Source organism: Hyperolius riggenbachi, chromosome 6 (assembly GCF_040937935.1).
Source record: "Hyperolius riggenbachi isolate aHypRig1 chromosome 6, aHypRig1.pri, whole genome shotgun sequence".
Taxonomy (NCBI): Eukaryota; Metazoa; Chordata; class Amphibia; order Anura; family Hyperoliidae; genus Hyperolius; species Hyperolius riggenbachi.
This window is the reverse complement of record NC_090651.1, coordinates 209,429,814-209,451,823: the sequence shown is the minus strand read 5'-3', so window position 1 is coordinate 209,451,823 and position 22,010 is coordinate 209,429,814.

The window sequence follows — 22,010 nt, the reverse complement described above, 5'->3', positions numbered from 1 at the left end:
TTATTAAGAACATACTTATATTTTTCATTGTTCTAAACTAGATTTTCAGATTTTATTACATGAAGAAACAAATGAAGGTTATACACAATATTATACAATTATAACGATTATACATATAATATTGTTTTCAGTGTTATAAACAATATTTTCAGATTCTTTTACACGAAGAAACGATAAAAGAAGGGTATCCACAATATTATACAATTCTACATATATTACCGTTTTCAGCAATATAAACAATATTTTCAGATTTTTACTACAACAAGAAACAATAAAATATGGTTATTGGCAAAATCATTACATTTCAGCTACACCACGCGTCCTTTTTTTTTTACAGGCGCCCTTTTTTAATGTACGCCAGGCATTACAATGGTTTTGATGGTAGCATGTTTTGCTCCAGAACCTCTAGTGCCAAAACTATCCATGCCATGTAGGTTGATGCACCCCAAATCATCAGGGATGCTGGCCTTTGAACTAGGCATTGATAAGCCAAATGAGTCCTCATTTTTAGCCCAGCAAATGCAGCTTCCATAATTTTAATTTTGGTTCATCAAACCACTGGACATTTCACCTTACTCCATCTAAAATGATCTCGGCAGTAGCAGCTCAATAAGCAGCAATTTTTCTGGATAAGCTTTACATTTTTTTCTTTGCCTGGTAGAGCTTTAATGTACATTTGTGGATGCATCAGCAAACAGACAATGATTTTTGCAATGATTTACAGCTAATATTGGCTTTCCCTTGTCTCTGAAACCCCTTAATCTTTTAATGGTGTTCTGTACTGTACACAAAGAAAATTTGCAAGTTTGTGTTGAATGTTGCTCTTAAATTGTTCCTAATTTCTTTGTGCAGTGTGAGTGGTATACCAATCCTACTCTTTACTTTGTGGGATGCGTTTCTATTTTATTCCCAATCATGTTACTGACCTGTTGCCTATTTGCCTATTTAGCTGTGAGCATATCAGAACTTCCAGTTTGTTGTCTCTGTAGCAACTTTTCTGACAGATTCAAAATGGTCATATCTTTCTTATAAAACTCATTTTTCATATTTTGTCGTACTATTTTAAATTACCATAAATACATTTAATTTGCAAATCATCACATTCTTTTCACTTTGACATTTCACACTGATTTAATGCTCTCTGGAATGTAGTTGCTGCAGCAATAATCCAAAAAGACAAAAATACATTGCGGCATCACAATCCAGCTGCAAAAAAATGTCTCAATTATGGATTGCTTTAGTTCGTAGGCTCACAAGGTCAGAGTACTCGCCCCCCCACCCCCCCCCCCCCCCCCCCACACACCTCTCACTGTTTCTCATTTATATGGTACTTATGAAATGAACATGAACCTGTATTGCTGGATGTTTTCATACCATGCATGACCTCTCTGTGTAATTTGTACTCGCGTTGCTGGATGTTCCAACTGTACTGAGCGTGAACTATGTGGGTATTTATGGTCTCCGCCATTGTCTCTATTGTATTTTATTTAGCGCAGCAGGAAATAATGGTGCTTTATAATTAGAAAATAATAATCTGTAATGTGAAGTGTGTCATCAAGAGTGGGACCTATAGCAACCATGCTGCTGCACCTCCCCTTCTGAAACCAGCCCTATCTGGCTTGTGTTGGTTTGGAACTAGTTCAGCCAGGCCAGATGATTGCAATACAGTAACCACTTCATGCATATTAAAATAACAGGAGTTACAAGGATTCATTATGATCATCTATAAATATATTAGAAAACAACCTGCGTGTAATTGTCTGTTGATAGGATGGGTGTGGCTGGCTCTTGGGGTTTTGGCATCATGGATAACTGCTAGGACCACTCACACTTGCTTCTAAAACGCAATCCATGACCTTGACAAGTGGGATTTTCTGTATTCCTTTAAAAATGTTTGTTATTGTCCCTGATTTCCTATGTGCTCCAAGTATTAAATTCTTCACAAAAATAAAAGCTAGTTTGTGTTTTCCATTGGATTACAAGCATAATATATATATATATATATATATATATATATATATATATATATATATATAACTATATATATATATATGTATATAACTATATATATATATATATACATAACTATATATATATATATATATATATATATATATATATATATATATATAACTATATATATATATGTATATAACTATATATATATATATATATAACTATATATATATATATATATATATATATATATATATATATATATATATATATATATATATGACTGGTTTACTAGGCCTCACGATTGTAACCTGTCATCTGTCACGTTGGCTAATCATGTAGTTATTGCAGCCATGCACAGCATGTGGAATGTAGAGATGTCGCGAACCTCCGATTTTCGGTTCACGAACCCTGTTCGCGAACCTCCACGAAAGGTTCGGTTGGCGAAAAAGTTCGCGAACCGCAATAGACTTCAATGGGGAGGCGAATTTTGAAAAATAGAAAAAATTCTGACGGCTGGAAAAATGATAGAAAACATGTTTCGAGGGCTCTAATACCTGGAGGCAGACATGATTCAATGAAATACACATCAAAAGTCCCAGGCAAAAATCTAGTTTTCACATAAGCCCCTATTTTAGGCTCACCCTCCTCCCTCCCCCCCTCCTCCCTCCACCCTCCTCCCTTCTCCCCCCTCCACTCTCCTCCCTCCTTCACCCTCCTCCACCCTCCTCCCTCCACCCGCCTCCCTCCACCCTCCACCCTCCTCCCTTCTCCCCCCTCAACTCTCCTCCCTCCACCCTCCTTCACCCCTCCTCCACCCTCCACCTGCCTCCCTCCACCCTCCTCCCTCCACCCTCCTCCCTCCCCCCTTCTCCCTCCCCCCTCCTCCCTCCACCCTCCTCTCTCCACCCTCCAACCTCCTCCCTCCTCCTCCCCCCTCCTTCCTCCTCCTCCTCCCTCCACCCTTCTCCACCCTCCTCCTCCCCTGCCCCCTCCCCCTCCGGGAAAGTTCGCCTTTGGTAGGCGAACGCGAACCACCGAAGTTCGCCTGGAACCGTTCGCCGGCGAAACCCTTCGCGACATCTCTAGTGGAATGCAGCAATGAACATAGGATTGCAGCTTTCTGCAATTTACCAAATAGCCAATTTATAATAATTGTTCTGACTGATAATGTTAGAACATTGTGTTTTCTGTGAATGTGATTATCTGAGCCTAATCTTATCATACTTTACTACAGTTAAAAGCATATCTTTCTTTCTTTGAAATGAATAGGGCTTTATGTACAGTACGATAGTAGCTTGTTTGCATCGCCAATGATTGCTATGGTTTGGCAGTCACAGCCATGGTGCAGTTATGGAGTTTGAGCCCTGGCAATCTCATGTGTAATCTGGTGAGCAGGTTTGTGGACCTAAATTCGAGCATGTACTCATGCACCCTACTAATAGACTAACCACTGTAGAAAAATCAGTAGCAGGAAAAAAGGGCGCCAATGGCTAATAGACGATTTTGGCACCATAGACTCTAATGTATTTATCGCCAATACGTTACCCAAAGCTGAGAAAAGGGCGCAGGATGGATATAATTTTCAACATTAGAACATTAAAGTTTTTAACATGTTATTGTTTTAGAAAATTGCAACATTATAGTTTTCGTCATGTTATTTTGTTTGTATGCACAGATTTTACGTTATCAAATATGTTATAATTTCTCTGTGTACGTATCAGGTGTTTATGCAGGGGGGATGGTTAGGGTTAGGCACCACCAGGGGGTGGTTAGGGTGAGGCACCACCAGGGAGGTTGCTTAGGGTTAGGCACCACCAGGGGAGTGGTTAGGTTCAGGCACCATCAGGGGAGGGTTCTGTGTGAGAGTAGGGTTAGGTTAAGTTGTATTGATGAATTTTGTAACAGTTTTCAAAGAAAATACATTTTCAATTTGATTTCCCGTGTGTTTTAAAATGGTATTGATTGTTAACCAATTTTGTTAACGATGTTTATTGTTATTGAGATTTCGTTATCCACCTGCATCAATTTGTTATCCAGCCGAGCCCTTTATTCTGCATGCCCTTTTTTTCATGCATGTGAAAAATATCTTAAAAATGAATTTGTTACATAACTTTTATCCCAAATCTAAAACTGAAATAGACAGACAAAAACTGGATCAATTCCCCTCTACACCAATACTGTAAAGTGTAGATTGTCAGCCATGAGGGTAATTTGTACACATATGCAAATCCTGGATTTTCAAGGGGGGGGGGTTCCTAAACGGTCTTTCTCAGTATTAGATTGTGAGCTCCTATGAGCCTGAGGACAGTCATTGACATGGGCATGTACTATGTAATGTGCTTTTATTTTGTGGGGGGAGGGGGGGAGAAGAGATGTTGAGACAAAGACAGGAGAGTGGTAGAAAGAGAAGAGAGTGGGGGTAAGGTAGAGAGAGGAAAGTGAAATACAGTAAAGGAAAAGAGACATGAGTGAGTGTCAGTGTGTCTGTGAGCAGGGGTGCAGCTAAGTTTTTGTGGCCCCAAGCGGACTGCAGGAAGTGGCCTTACGCAAAAAATGGGCATGGCTATTCCGCAGAAAGTGGGCTTGGCCATTACATGTGGGTGGAGCTGGGGTGTGGCCATGGCATGGGGTGGAGCCAACCGCATGATGCTTACATGTCAATATGGAAAAAAAATGTAGAAGATAGACTTTACCCCCTCCACAAAATGTTTACATAGGAGGCAGAGAAGACGAGTGTGTCTAATCTCATGGCGCACTTTCAGACCTCGTACAGTCTTTTAGATGATTTTATAGATGCCGAGGAGGAAATTCCTCTCTGCTCTAAAAGATAAACAACAGCATAACAACCTTTAAAAAAACAAATTTCTTTGTTACAGCTGAATCCCAGCCAGGGAACTATCTGCAAAGAGTTTGTATGTTCTCTCCGTGTCTGCGTGGGTTTCCTCCGGGCACTCCGGTTCCCTCCCACATTCCAAAAACATACGGATAAGTTAATTGGCTCCTCCTAAAAATTGGCTCTAGACTACAGTACTTACACTACATAATATAGACAAATGGCAATGGTAGGGATTAGATTGTGAGCTCCTTTGAGGGACAGTTAGTGACAAGAGATATATATATACTATATGCGCTATATAAATACTAAATGATAATAATAATAATATAAATCCTGCAATAAATCTCCAGTTTGTCTACTTCCTGCTTTTGTGGAAACAGACATATTGTTAAAAACCTGCATTAGCTGCTCTGCTGAGGAACCCAGATGGCACAGCTGAGAGTTCAAATACAGTTGTGATTAGTCACAGATGAGGGTAAATTAGACAGGCTAAACTCTCTAACTACACACAGGGTGAATTTCTATATGTTTTCCCTCTGTCTTGGGCAAGAGTTTAGGTTAACTTTAAATGTGACGGGCTATCCTGGATCATCTCTGTGTAATGGGTGGCTAGTGTTGGGCGAACAGTGTTCGCCACTGTTCGGGTTCTGCAGAACATCACCCTGTTCGGGTGATGTTCGAGTTCGGCCGAACACCTGATGGTGTTCGGCCTTTTAAGTTCGGGTTCGTCCCGAACTACTGAATGGCCGCCGAACAGGGCCCCTGTTCGGCCGAACAGGGCCCTGTTCGCCCGAACATGCCGCAATACGGCCCCCCTATGGGGTCGCAGGCATAAGGGGGGAGCATGCCCCGATCGCGGGGGGGGGGGCCGAAATTCCCCCCACCCCCTCCGCTAGCGCTCCCCCCTCTGCCCACTTCCCCATACAAAAGTTTAAGGCAAGTTAAATAGTACTTGGTGGCTGGCACTGGCAGTGGAGTGAGGAGGAGGAGGAGTCCGAGTAGCAGAGTGACGCGTTGAGGCCGGGCAGCGGGCGGTTCAGCGGTAGTACCCTTGTGGTACTTCCGCCCTTTCTCTGACCTCACGTCCTCTGCATACGAGGGTACGCGTCACGCGTACCCTCGTATGCGTCATCACGTAGAGGACGTGAGGTCAGAGAAAGGGCGGAAGTACCGCAAGGGTACTACCGCTGAACCGCCCGCTGCCCGGCCTCAACGCGTCACTCTGCTACTCGGACTCCTCCTCCTCCTCACTCCACTGCCAGTGCCAGGCCAGCCACCAAGTACTATTTAACTTGCCTTAAACTTTTTTTATGGGGAAGCGGGCAGAGGGGGGAGCGCTAGCGGAGGGGGTGGGGGGAATTTCCGACCCCCCCGCGATCGGGGCATGCTCCCCCCTTATGCCTGCGACCCCATAGGGCCCCCAAAATGGGCATGTTCGGGGGTCCCATTGACTTCCATTGAGTTTGGCGTTCGGGCCGAACATGCCGAACATCTGGCCCATGTTCGGCCTGTTCGGCCCGAACCCGAACATCCAGGTGTTCGCCCAACACTATGGGTGGCAAGCATATGGTCAAAAAAGCTGTATTTCCGCACATTACCGACCAATTACTGCAAAGTTACCGAACACTTAACACATTTCCTGCAACATTACCAAACGATTACCAAACGTTTAACCACACATTTATCGAACATTTATCACACTCGGAAAATCATGTTCAGTGAACACTCAAAAAAGTCAGTAATTATCACTGGAGGTAATTTTGCGACCCCCCCCCCCCCCCCAAAAAAAAAAATAATTAACGCACGTTATTTTGAATAGAGCCCGTTAAGTAGGATTTGATGGTGAGCTCTTCTGAGGGTAGTCAGTGGCATGACTATGTACTTTGTAAAGTGCTGCACAAGAGGTCACGGCAGTAGTAATGCACTAGCACAGAATGCTTCGAAATACAGGAGCAAACACGGCCAAGCATGCGCAAGAGAGCACACAGCCAGCCCAGTACACCAGCCACAAGCCTGATCACAGCCAGCTCAGTCCCAGAGCTTAACACAGCCACCAGCCCAGTACACACAGGCCTCAGGCATGATCACAGCCAGCCAGCCCAGCTTCCGAGCTTAACACAGCCCCCCAGCCCAGTACACAGACACACAGCAGGCCTCACTCAGACCTGATGATCACAGGCAGCCAGCCCAACCCAGCTCAATACACACAAGCCTGAACTGCCTGCAGCAGCACATCAAATAGTTTGAGAACTTGAGAAGAAAAGTTTAACTTTTACTTACAGTAGCCAGGCCCAGCAATTTATTAGGTGCGGGTCAATAGATGATACTGTTGGTGGTCTTAGAAGAGCCCTCTGGTTGTGGCTGCAGGTTCAGGGAGGCCCCCATCTTGTCCTCCTCCTCCTAGTGCTTCCATCATGGTCCATGTGCTGCAGTGTGCTGTTCTGCTGCTGTCGCTGAGTCCCTGACTGAGTGTCTCAGTCGAGTCAAAATGGTGGCGGCACGCACTGAGACTTTATAGAATATGCACCTGCGCAGTGTGTTAGGCGGCGGTGGTGGACTGGAGGCGGAGCTGAGCTCTTCTGGCCTGGGCTTCCCCCTTATATTATGTCAGAGTCGGCCTCTAGTTTGTCGCGCTCGGCTCCGCCCCTCCAGACAGTCAGTCAGCAAGTTGGGCTGGGCTGAGCCTGGCCCGACTCTTACTTCCGAATAGTTCAGCGTGCTCAGCTCCGCCCCTCCAGTCAGGCTAAGCAAATGGGCTGGGCTGAGCCTGCGCCTGCGCACCTGGGTCCTAGTCTTCCTTCCTCGCTCCTCAGAGCGACAGAGCCTTCCCCTCCCCGTCCAAAGCAGCTGCTGTGGACAGACAGTGACGTCATGGCGATGTCACGTAGCCTCCGAGGCCTCTAAAACCATGAGGCCGCAAGCGGCTACTTGGTGCCTGGCGGCGCCCCTGTCTGTGAGGAAGAAGAGAATGGGGGAAAGCGAGAGAGGAGAGGGGAAGAATGAGAGACAGAGAGACACACACAGGACAGAGGGAATAAGAGGCAAAACAGAAATAGGTGAGAGGTACCGGACCAGGATTGCAATATAATATTTTGCAGGGCCATACTGAGATAACACACAGACATATTGCACAGTGGAGGAGAGACATAGGGTAAAGGGGAGAGAGGATATACCAGGGAGAAAGGATAAAAATGACATAGGGAGAACGAGACACATACTTCACTGAGAATTTAAATAGAGGTAATTAGATTTAAGATGGCTATCACTAGTGTTGGGCGAACAGTGTTCGCCACTGTTCGGGTTCTGCAGAACATCACCCTGTTCGGGTGATGTTCGAGTTCGGCCGAACACCTGACGGTGCTCGGCCAAACCGTTCGGCCATATGGCCGAACTAAGAGCGCATGGCCGAACGTTCCCCGAACGTTCGGCTAGCGCTGTGATTGGCCGAACGGGTCACGTGGTTCGGACCCGAACGCGCTCTGATTGGCCGAACGGTCACGTGGTTCGGGTAAATAAATACCCGAACCACGTCATATCTCCGCCATTTGTCTGTGGGTTTAGCTTTGGGTAGGCAGGCAGGGTAGTTCGCGCTCCAGCCACGCTAGCCAGGGTCCCCCCTGTCATTGTGTCACTGCTGGGAACAGTAGTACACCGCTTGCTCAGCCAAACTATATAGCATTCTGTTTACTGCCACTCTGTGTACCTCGCTCAGCCACACTATATAGCATTCTGTTTACTGCCACTCTGTGTCTGCTGGGAATAGTAGTACACCGCTTGCTCAGCCACACTATATAGCATTCTGTTTACTGCCACTCTGTGTACCTCGCTCAGCCACACTATATAGCATTCTGTTTACTGCCACTCTGTGTCTGCTGGGAATAGTGGTACACCGCTCGCTCAGCCACACTATATAGCATTCTGTTCACTGTTCTGTGTCTGCTTGGAATAGTGGTACACCGCTCGCTCAGCCACACTATATAGCATTCTGTTTACTGTTCTGTGTCTGCTGGGAATAGTGGTACACCGCTCGCTCAGCCACACTATATAGCATTCTGTTTACTGTTCTGTGTCTGCTGGGAATAGTGGTACACCGCTCGCTCAGCCACACTATATAGCATTCTGTTCACTGTTCTGTGTCTGCTGGGAATAGTGGTACACCGCTCGCTCAGCCACACTATATAGCATTCTGTTCACTGTTCTGTGTCTGCTGGGAATAGTGGTACACCGCTCGCTCAGCCACACTATATAGCATTCTGTTTACTGTTCTGTGTCTGCTGGGAATAGTGGTACACCGCTCGCTCATCCACACTATATAGCATTCTGTTCACTGTTCTGTGTCTGCTGGGAATAGTGGTACACCGCTCGCTCAGCCACACTATATAGCATTCTGTTAACTGTTATTATTATTATTATTATTATTAATTAGATTTATATAGCGCCAACATATTACGCAGCGCTGTACAATAAATAGGCTTACAGACAATGATAACAGGGTTGACAGAACAATACAGGTAACGGACCATAGATACAACAATACAGGTAATAGCAATAAGATACACAACACAATGCAGATAATAGTACAATGCCAGATCATAAACTGGAATGGTAGTGGTAAAAAATTACCAGTTCCAAATTCTGGGTAAAGTGCACACAGTCAAGTATGATACACAAGGGAAGAGGGCCCTGCCAAAGGCTTACAATCTACAATAAACACTGTTCTGTGTCTGCTGGGAATAGTGGTACACCGCTCGCTCAGCCACACTATATAGCATTCTGTTCACTGTTCTGTGTCTGCTGGGAATAGTGGTACACCGCTCGCTCAGCCACACTATATAGCATTCTGTTTACTGTTCTGTGTCTGCTGGGAATAGTGGTACACCGCTCGCTCAGCCACACTATATAGCATTCTGTTTACTGTTCTGTGTCTGCTGGGAATAGTGGTACACCGCTCGCTCAGCCACACTATATAGCATTCTGTTTACTGTTCTGTGTCTGCTGGGAACAGTAGTACACCGCTCGCTCAGCCAGAGTATATAGCATTGTGTTTACTGCCACTCTGTGTACACCGCTCAGCCAGACTATATACCATTGTTTACTGACACTCTGTGTACACCGCTCAGCCAGACTATATACCATTGTTTACTGACACTCTGTGTACACCGCTCAGCCAGACTATATACCATTGTTTACTGCCACTCTGATTCTGCTGGGAACAGTAGTACACCGCTCGCTCAGCCAGACTATATAGCATTGTGTTTACTTCCACTCTGTGTCTGCTGGGAACAGTAGTACACCGCTCACCCGCCACTGTATAGCATTGTGCTCTGTGTCACTGCTGACAATAGTGGTACACCGCTCACCCACCACTGTATAGCATTTCTGTACTGCCACTGTACTGCTGCCAGTCAGCGTGTACTTTAAGGATAAGTGAAATGAGGAAGAAATCCGGTGAAAGAGGGAGGGGCAAGGGAAGAGGTGTTTCCCCTGACGGTTCACGTACAGGCCACAGGGGAGCACCCAAGAAAACCCACTCAATACTGCCCATGTTGTCCAGGACAACAACCCTCACAGATCCAAAAGAACAGGACCAGATAATTACTTGGATGACCTCTCAAGCGTCCAGCAGTGGGTTAAGCAGCACCAGCACATCACGCACGAGGTCCGAGTCCTCAGCCAGTTAAAGTCTGGGCTTTCTTTGAAGACTGCACTGAGGATGTTACCATGGCGATTTGCAAGGTGTGCAAGACCCGCCTGAGCAGGGGGAAAAGTATTAACAACCTCTCCACCACCAGCATGAGCCGCCACATTCTATCCAAACATCCCACTCTGTGGGCAAACGCGGCAGGACAGGGTACCACCAGCAACACTGCCTCCCTTGGGTTCACCAGACTCACCACCAGACCCGCCTCAGCAGCAGCAGTAGCCCAGCCATTGCGTGGTTCACAACATTCACAAACATCAGACGATGCTGACACTGTCACTTTCCGGACTAGTGCTCTTGAGGTCTCCCAGTGTTCATCAAACACAACAACCAACAGCCCTTCGGTGTGCAGCGCTACGGTTGAGTTGTCTGTCTCTGAGATGTTTGAGCACAAGAGGAAATTGCCAGCAAATGACCCCCGGGCCGTGGCAGTAACAGCCAGCCAGCATAGCCAAGCTTCTGGCCTGCGAAATGCTGCCATATCGAGTGGTGGAGACAAACAGCTTCAAGGGCATGATGTCAGTGGCCATCCCACGTTACGTGGTTCCCAGCCGCTACCACTTTGCGCGCTCTGCAGTGCCTGAGTTGCATGAGCACGTGGTCAGCTAAATAACCCGAAGCTTGAAGAATGCCGTTGCCTGCAAGGTTCACCTCACCACTGACACCTGGACGAGTGCGTTCGGCCAGGGTCGATACATCTCCCTTACCGCGCACTGGGTGAACCTTGTGGAGCCTGGCAGCGATTCCTCACCTGCTACGGCGCGGGTGTTGCCCACGCCGCAAACAGCTGGATAACAACAGCAGCACCTACCTCTCTGACTCCTTCTCCTCCAACGCATCTCAAAGCTGTACCTCATCCGGAAATGCTAACCCAGCACCAGCAGCAGTAGGATCGTGGAAGCAGTGCAGCACAGCTGTTGGCATGCGTCAGCAAGCGTTGCTGAAGCTGATCTGCCTTGGGGATAAGCAGCACACAGGGGAGGAAATTTGGAGGGGAATAAAGGAACAGACGGATTTGTGGCTGGCACCGCTGGACCTGAAACCGGGCATGAAGCTAGACACCTGGCACGAACTGGCAATGTACGCAATAGAGGTGCTGGCTTGCCCGGCAGCCAGCGTTATGTCGGAACGCTGTTTCAGTGCTGCCGGAGGCATCATCACAGATCGGCGTATCCGCCTCTCCACAGAAAATGCAGACCGTCTGACTCAAATTAAAATGAATCAATCCTGGATTGGAAACGACTACGCAACACTCCTGGACCCCAACCAAGTAACATGACCGATGAACATCTGGGATGGTTTAGCGTTTCCGGTCCCTGTTTATTGAACCTCTCATCTGTATTACATTTATGACTGCATGGCGGCAAAAAGCATTGCTGCTATATCCGCACGCTTTTTGTCCTCATGCAAGGCCTGGGTTGTTGTGTCTCACAAAGCGTGGCCTTCTCCTCCTGCGCCTCCTCCTGTTCCATCACGTGTGCTGCTGCTGCTGCTGCTGCTGCTGGGTTACCGTTGCCGGTCCCTGTTTATGGAACCTCTTATCTTTATTACATTTATGACTACATGGCGGTACAAAGCATGCTATCCGCACGCTTTTTGTCCTCATGCAAGGCCTGGGTTGTTGTGTCTCACAAAGCGTGGCCTTCTCCTCCTGCGCCTCCTCCTGTTCCATCACGTGTGCTGCTGCTGCTGCTGCTGCTGCTGGGTTACCGTTGCCGGTCCCTGTTTATGGAACCTCTTATCTTTATTACATTTATGACTACATGGCGGTACAAAGCATGCTATCCGCACGCTTTTTGTCCTCATGCAAGGCCTGGGTTGTTGTGTCTCACAAAGCGTGGCCTTCTCCTCCTGCGCCTCCTCCTGTTCCATCACGTGTGCTGCTGCTGCTGCTGCTGCTGCTGGGTTACCGTTGCCGGTCCCTGTTTATGGAACCTCTTATCTTTATTACATTTATGACTACATGGCGGTACAAAGCATGCTATCCGCACGCTTTTTGTCCTCATGCAAGGCCTGGGTTGTTGTGTCTCACAAAGCGTGGCCTTCTCCTCCTGCGCCTCCTCCTGTTCCATCACGTGTGCTGCTGCTGCTGCTGCTGCTGGGTTAGAGTTGCCGCGTGGTCCCTGTTTATTGAACCTCTTATCTTTATTACATTTATGACTACATGGCGGTACAAAGCATGCTATCCGCACGCTTTTTGTCCTCATGCAAGGCCTGGGTTGTTGTGTCTCACAAAGCGTGGCCTTCTCCTCCTGCGCCTCCTCCTGTTCCATCACGTGTGCTGCTGCTGGGTTAGCGTTGCCGCGTGGTCCCTGTTTATTGAACCACTTATCTTTATTACATTTATGACTGCATGGTGGTACAAAGCATGCTATCCGCACGCTTCTTGTCCTCATGCAAGGCCTGGGTTGTTGTGTCTCAAAGCGTGGCCTTCTCCTCCTGCGCCACCCTCCTCCTGTTCCATCACGTGTGCTGCTGCTGGGTTAGCATTACCGGTCCCTTTTCCTGGAACCTCTTATATGTATTACATTTATGACTGCATGCCGACAAAAAGCATGTTACCTGTGCAAAGAAAACAGACATTTCCCGCATTTAAAAGACAGTTTTCCCTTTGAAACTTTAAAATCGATTTTCTCAAAAACTTTAAGCTCTATTTGCTAAATTTTTTTTTCCTCTTGTACCCACTCCCAAGGTGCACATACCCTGTAAATTTGGGGTATGTAGCATGTAAGGAGGCTTTACAAACCACAAAAGTTCGGGTCCCCATTGACTTCCATTATGTTCGGAGTTCGGGTCGAACACCCGAACATCGCGGCCATGTTCGGCCTGTTCGGCCCGAACCCGAACATCTAGATGTTCGCCCAACACTAGCTATCACGTGAGCAGCCCAAGACCAGGAAGTATTCAGCTGTCTTATGTTGGGAATACACAATGAGATTTTGCAGCAGATTTACTGTCTGATCAATTTTACGATCGTTTTTCTGATCTAATTCCATTCACTTCTATGAGAAATCAATCAGGAAAACAATTGAAAATCAGATCTGACATTTCGGTAATTGCAGTTACCGCCATGTATCCCCTCTTCTTATTTCTCTCTGCTTCAAACACAATAGGGGAATGATAGCTGAGTGAGTTGTGCGCCCCCTCCTACACTTCGCCCTGAGGCTGGAGCGTCTCTCGTCTCTGCCTCGGCCCGGCCCTGCAGGCAACATCTGTAATGAAGGGGGAAGTGAAGCCTTTTGTAAGGTCCGACTTCCTTCTTTTCTAGCATACAGCAGGGACGCAGGGCTGTGCTCATACCTGGCTCTGTGCTCTGTCAAGTTCCTCATAACCGCTCCATGCTCTATACAAACGCTACTGTAGCCGGGAAAGAAGGGGGCAGGGCAGTATATAGTGCAGGCAGCAGCATAGTGCTGTCAGCTGCATGATGCCTGTAGTCCATTCTGGTGTCTCAACTTGTGCCTGTCCCCAGACACTGTACCAGCCCCAGTCTGAAGGGGATTCCTGGCACCAGTAATCGCATGTTTTGGATTGAGAAAAAAACATGACCGACTGTGGTGGTGCATTCATTGTGACTTACTATTCACCAAAGGTCTTTTTCTGCTGAGTGCTACAGACTGGAGTAATAGTGAGTTCGTAGATGAATCAAACACAATAAACCCGTGTCTCACAATCTACACTAATCTTGGTATAGGGGGAATTATGATTTATAATTAGCACTATCTACATCTGTTCAAGTCCTTATGTGTTTTCACCTGTGTGTATCTATTACAGTTTAGCGGTTAGTGCATTAGAACCTTGCTGAGCTTCTTGCTTGCTGAGAGCATACTACTTCTTCTGAATTGTCTTATTACATGAAAACCAGTATGGGTGGCTGTTTTTATAATTAGAGCTTACTAATACATGGTTTGAAGAGCTCAGTAAATAAACATAATAGTTTTTGGATAATGAATATTTATGTGCAATTGATGTGACCTTTGGCACATTTGACCTATTGCCACTATATGCTTTGTATAATGAGAAGTGACTTATCTTTAATTGATGCTTTTTTGAAGGTTGTCTGTATTTTAACTTTTATTACTTTCTCATGTCTTAGTTAAAGAAAACCTGAACTGAAAATTAAAGGTCAAAATAAGCATACACAAGTCATACTTACCTTCCATGTAGTCTACTCCTCAGTGTCTTTCTCCTCTCCCGCGTCCTGTTTGTTCACTGTGATCAAGGGAATTTTCCGTCCTCCATTTTGAAAATTGCCATTACCCATAACAGCTTTCTGGTCAGCACACAGTTAAACTGTAACATCGCCCACTTGAGCCATAGGGAAACATGGACATTACCTGGTACATCAGTTTTCCTCTCAGCTATAACTGACAGCAACTGATATTTTACTGACAGCAACTGATATATCTCAGATCTGACAAAATATTGTCAGAACTGGAAGGGATCATTGTCAGAAGAAAATGGTGAGCTTCTGAGAGGAACTGATGGCAAGGTAACTATGTAATGTTCATTTGAAGTTACCTCATGTGTTTATTTTAAATAATTTTACTCAGTACAGGTTCTCTTTAAGATTGATTATTATTATTTAGCATTTATATAGTACTGTCATCTTCCGCAGTGCTGTACAGAGTATATTGAGTAAAACATTATCCTAAGATGAAAATTTCCAATGAACTAGGAAGAAAAAGAGAAATTACACAAACATTAATTTCCAGTCATTTAGCTGGAGACTGGTGAATTAATAACTTCCCCTGCCCCTGGGACGAGTAGCTACGTCCCTGCAAAATACCTTGTTCAATCCGCTCGTTCACTACGCCAATCATTAGAGGGGAGTTCAATGAATGCGAATGCAGTTCCCATTCATTGATCTAAGTCCCAGACCCATATGAAATTAACTTTTTCACCTGAGTTTTCTCCTAGGTGAGATTTTCACAACTTGTAGATAAAATGCCTTTTAAACCACCAGCAAGCAAACAAATACTCAACATAATTTTGACAGTACTTTTTCACCTTCTTTTTGATATTTTTTCCTTTGCAAACTTCTAAAAGACTATTTTGAACTGAAGATCAAAAATTATCTCTTTGGAGAATGTCAATGATCGCCAGCATCAATGAGATGCTGTGGTCATTGACAAAAACAGAAACTAAAACATCTACGAATTATTTCCTGTTAGCGTACTAATAGTATGTGCAGGAAAATAATGTACGAGTAGATCTTGTGGCCAAATGGTAAAATTACATCTACATACATTTTTTTTTGTTATAAATGACCTATACATAAATTTAAAAGTAACCTCTTACCTCCCACACTCTCCCATAATTTTTGCTCTAATGTAAATAAAAGCTGAGAATATTTTTTTTCCACAATAATGCCTCTTGTACATAATCTTATTAACTTTTGGTAGACCGGATCAGTGAATAATGGCGCACAGCACCTATGCATAAAAATGGCGCCGCATTAAAAAGATACGCTTATTGCTATTTATCGTTAGTACTGCATAATAATGGCGCACAGGGAAAAAAGAAGAAAAACGGCACACAGTAACGTTATTTATCAATAGCGCCGTTCATATGCCAAACAGCAGACGTTATTGCGCACAGTAACGTTATTTATCAATAGCTAACCTACATAAGCCAAACTGCAAACGTTATTTAACTGCAAAACGGTGAATGGATTTAATGTAACACTGTCAAGGTTAGGGTTAGGCACCACCAGGGGAGATTTAGGGTTGGGCACCACCAGGGGGGTGCTTAGGGTTGGGCACCTCCAGGGGAGTGGTTAGGGTTAGGTAGCACCAGGGGGGGGGTCTTAGGGTTAGGCACTACCAGGGGGGTGGTTAGGGTTAGGCACCACCAGGGGGGTGGTTAGGGTTAGGCACCACCATGTGGGTGGTTAGGGTTAGGCACCACCAGGGGGGTCTTAGGGTTAGGGATAGGTACAGAGAGGGTTCTGTGTGTTAACGCTAATTTTCAATAAAATAAACAGAGCTAAATGACGATAAGGCTTTAATGATAAATAGCGATAAGCGACAAATGGATTAGCGGCAACACCTTGCGCCATTATTCGCAGGTGCCATTTTCAGATGGATTCTTGGTAGACACCTATGTCATTTCTCGTCAAACAATGACTTGCTGGTTGAATAAAAGTAACCTTAAAGAGGAACTGTAACGACAAAACGGCCCCTGGGGGGTACTCACCTCGGGTGGGGGAAGCCTCAGGATCCTAATGAGGCTTCCCACGCCGTCCTGCGTCCCTCGGGGGTCTCGCTGTAGCCCTCCATACAGCCGTGACGCAATATTTACCTTCCTGGCTCCTGCGCAGGTGCTCTGATGGCTGAAGTAGGCGGAAATACCCGATCGCCGTCGGGTCTGCTCTACTGCGCAGGCGCAAGTTTCCGGCGCCTGCGCAGTAGAGCGGACCCGACGGAGATCGGGTATTTCCGTCTATTTCCGTGCCGAAAGTCGCCACAGCGCCCCCGCTGGAGCCAGCAAAGGTAAATATTGAAGCTACAGTCGGCTCTGTCGCCGGCTGTTCGGAGGGCTGCAGCGAGACCCCCGTGGGACAGAGGACAGCGTGGGAAGCCTCATTAGGATCCGGAGGCTTCCTCCACCCGAGGTGAGTACCCCCCAGGGGAGGTTTTTGTTGTTACAGAGTCTCTTTAAGTAAAAATTTGCCAAGGGTATGAATAATTATGGGCAGCACTGTACATAACCATGTAGAGGGAAGGCTCTGGATATTATACTACCATCGTTTGCACCACGCTCCTGTTATTTAACCTCCTAACAAGCAGTTAGTTACACTCCTTACCGTAGGAAAGGTCATGCTACTTGAATAACTTGCGATACATGCTTCCGGAAGTAACGGTAATATTGATGTGCTGTGTCTTTTGGGCTATGTGATAACCATTTAGCCGTGAACCATCTAGCATGTGTACAAGACTACGACTGTGCCTACTGTCACAATTGCTGTGCAACTTGGCAGTGGAAATGCCAAGATAAAACCCTTGGTTAATGGAGGCTTTGTCAAAAAAAAAAATTGTATTCAGATGATATGCACAACACACAGCAAACTACTGAGGAAGCTAGAGAATCTGTGGTGCACTCTGGCCTGGAGAATAGGCATTATATACAATTGGACAATCTTGCCAGGCATGACGTAGGTGACCTTTTGTATGTAGGTTAGAGAGTTAAAAAGGGAATCAGGCCTTAAATATAGGCTAGCCAGCACCAGGCAACAGAATGACTATGTGAATACAGCAATGATTTTCTTTTTTTGCAGATAACGTGTTCAATTTTACTACCAAGCACCATTTGTATATGGTGCTCTGCTGTCAGTTCTCAGCCACATTGCCGAATATAAATGGCAATCGGTAAGTGCAGCTTCCCATCCCCCCTGCCGGTAACATCCCACAAGGCAAGGCACTACACAGTTGCTGGGGCCCACATGGAGTAAAGCCTCATACGCATTCCTGACTTAAGTGGGCTGAGGCAGCCAATAATGATTGCCTCAGCCATTAATCAAGCATGTACATCAGCCGTCAACCCCCTACCCCAACCTGTCTGCCACGTGACGTCATCCCTCCATGCCCCCCCACACAGCTTACACACGTGTGTGCACAGCCCAGCCCAGCAATGTCACCCTAGGAGATCAGGTCCTGATTCCTGATGGGAGACATCCGTCAAAGGTGAATTCCCACCTTAAGAGAGCAGCCAATCGGCGCTCTGCAGGTCACATGATTGCAGTGACAAGCCTATCCCTGTGATCATAACAGAAGGAGGAGAGCTTTGTGTTTTAAATTGTGATATAAAACTATAGTATAGGTGTAATGCAGTATAGGTGTAGTGTAGTGCAATATAATGTATTATAGTTCGGTATTGTTTAGCATACTGTAGGTGCTTGTAGCATAGATTAATATACATTGTAGTGTGGGTGGCTATATATGTATATAGTAAGTATCATCGTGAGAAACGCAGCTCTACCTCTCCAGTTTCACCTGCTTCCTACAGCCCTCAGGAAGACAGCTGATGAATGATGTTGTGTTATATACTGTATTTTAATAACTTTATTAATTTATTTATTATTTATTTATTGTGTTTATAAAGCGCCAACATATTACGCAGCGCTGGACATTAGTTTAGGTTACAGACAATATTTAGGGGTGAGATACAGCAAAATGACAATACCTGAATACAAGAAAGACCAGATCATGCAGCACAATATGAGTACAAGGTAATGCTTAGTCACTGGAGGGGAGCATGGAGATTAGGCAAGTTAGGTTCACTCAGATGCATAGCATGGGTTCACAGTAATGGAGGTGCATGATCATGTAGGACACAAAAGGAGGACCTTGCCCAAAGGCTTACAATGTAGAGGGAGAGAGGTAAGGACACGAAAGGTAGGGGGCCAGAGTTCAGCTGTGGGTTTAGAGCACTTGTGAGGGGTAGTAGACCAGAGTGAAAAGGTGAGTTTTGAGGGCTTTCTTGAAGATGTTGAAGGAGGGGGCTGCCCTAATGGGTGGAGGTAGGGATTCCATAGTGTTGGAGCAGCTCTTGAGAAGTACTGGAGACGTGCATGGGACTGGGTCAGCGGACATCCAGGAGGAGATGGCTGATAGGCAGGAGGAGACCTTGTCCATGGTAGTGGTGGATATGTCAGGGGTGTGGAGGTAGATCTGGGTGTCATCTGCATACAAATGATAGTTAAAACCCATGGAGGAGATAACCTTGCCAATGGAGGATGTGTATAGGGTGAACAGTAGGGGGCCAAGGACCGAGCCTTGGGTACTCCCACCGAGTGGTGGTTGAGGGGTGGACGAGGACTCATTGAAGGCGGTCGTGATGGAGCGGTTGGAGAGGTAGGATGAAAGCCAGGTCAGGGAGAGATCGAAACTTTCTGCGCAGAAAAAAGTTTTTAACTGATACCTGTGTATTGGTTCCAATAAAGGAGCCCTTTTGTGAATTGAATCATGTTTTGTGCAATAAAAGTAATCGTTGTTTGAACCAAGATGACATGGAGCGTGAGGCCAATTAATAACTGTTTTGTTTCTTCTTACAGAGATCGTTAATGCCCATGGACTGGAGGGACTGGAGGAGTAGGGGATGATCTACTGTGTCAAAAGCTGCTGAAAGGTCAAGGAGGAGGAGAATGGAGTATTTACCTTCAGCATTAGCTAAGGCAAGGTCATTGACCACTTTGGTGAGAGCAGTTTCGGTTGAGTAGGCAGGCCGAAATCCAGATTGCAGTGAGTTGGCATTGAGGTACTTGGCCAGGCGTTTGTGAACCAGACGCTCAAGGAGTTTTGAAAAAAAGAAAGTGCTCTGCCCCCTAGTGGCATTGGTCCCCATAGCAGCTGCTATCCCTGCTATGGTGATTCCTACACCACTGAATGCAGAGTTGCCATCTGCAAATGGGGCACAGGGCTCCGACTTAAGGTGTAGGGCATAGAATGTAGGGGGGAAGTGTACCAGAAGAAATGTGGAAACCAGTGTGGTCTCCCTGCAACATGCAGACCTTCTATGGGAATGCCTGGTATAAACGTGCCAGTAGAACATTTAACTGAAATTATTTTTTTCAGTTATATATCAGATAATTTACTAGAGAGCATTGTCCTGGAAGTAACCCAGTATGCACAACAATTTATTTTATCTAATCCCACATCTTCCATTATTCAAAGCCTGACCTCTGCAAATCAACAAATATTGGAGAACTGAAGCAGTTTTCAGGGATCATGCTTAACATGGGCCTAACTAAAAAACAGTTACAAATCTTATTAGTCTAAGGATTTCATTCGTCCTATACTCCATTAACATGCAGCGGGCACATTTTGAAATCCTGATGAGGTTTCTACATTTTAGCGACAACATCCAAAACCTCCCAAATTTTTACCGCCTTTTTAACATTCTGCACCTTCTTAATCCATTTATACAAAAATTTGCTGAGGTCTGCACACCCAATAAAATATTGTGGTAGGTGAATACCTAATGCATTTCACAGGTAGACTGGGCATCAAGCTGTTTATTCCAAGTTAATGTGTTAAAGGCATGCTGTCAAACTATACAAGTTGCGCGAGAGTGGCACAAGGTACACCTCTCAATTTCAGGCATACAAAGGAAAGGACCAAGAATTGAATGCACCAGGGTGCCCATAAGTGGACATTAATGCCAAAACACTGGACCTACTCTCCCCCCTCCTAAATTAAAAACAAAAGTTTGCTTTCCTAAAACAGAAAGAATTTGCGATAATTCAGGTTGGAGTGAGCTTGAGATGTCTCCCAGTGCAACACTGCTGAATAAATTAATAAATCCTAAATTAAGGATACCATGTTTACCTGGACAAATTCAATACTGGTATCCATCTTTTCAATCACTTTTGTGAAAGGAAAACCATGGAATGTGGTACCATTAGGACCAGCTGACAGGTTTTCCCAAAGGAACTGGTAAAGCATTGGCTCAAAAAGGGGGAGACTATAATGCTTTGGAGCAATGAGCTGCAGGCACTGAAATTTTGTGAGAAATGTGCTCAGCACAATTCACAAAGAAGCTACAGTTCAGGTAACAAGAAGAACCATAGAAACAATTAGAAAATCTCTCTGTGACGGAGACTTCAACAAATGCATGGTAAAAAATGTACAAGTTTGTAAATCCAATAGCAATGTCAAAAACTTGGAAACAATGCCCACACACTTTGGATAATCAAAGCTCTGTTTATAATGATCACATTTCTTTGGGACGGCGCCTACAACTGCACAGAGGCTGCCCTCCAGCTGAATTGTATAATACTCCTCAGTCACAAATACACGTCTCAGCTGGGTTCTCTTATATGGCTTGGTGTATCAGTTCAAACAGGATAAGATCAGCCTTACCACTCCACTGTTTGTTCTTTTTTTAAGTCTGCTTCTGTAGTCAAACAGGCGCAGAAGTTCTGCGCCTGCGCAGTACAGCCCGGAGGACGTCCGATGACGTCAGCGCGCACAAGTGACTCGCAACTTGGAGCGCAGAAGCAGCCCGACCTGGCAGCCGGCCTGGCCAGGTCGGGCTCGCCACCGGAGACCACCGGGAGCCTGCAGAGCGGCGGCGAGGGCAACTCCTGCCTGCCACGGGCTGGATGAAGCCCCAGGTAAGTGGATTTGGATTTCTATTTTTTACAGCTCCTGCGTGAACCTTCCCTTTAAGAATAAGAATCAGCCATGAACAAGAGCCTAAGTAATCTTTCCATATGAGAGTCTGCCAGCAGCTTTCCCTAATTACTGCAGGGACATGAGTGAATGTAATGGCCGGTGCTGCCTGCCTTACATAATGGGTGGGGTGGCTCCAGGATATAGTGTAGCCTGATTGGTTACAATGGGCCTGCTGACTGTGATGTAGAGGGTCAAAGTTGACCCTAATGGTGCACTATGGGGGCGAACCGAACTTCCGTGAAAGTTCGCGTTTGCATGCGATCGCGAACCACCCAAAGTTCGCCTGGAACCGTTAATCGGCGAACCGCTTGGGCCGTCTCTATATGCCACTCATTGA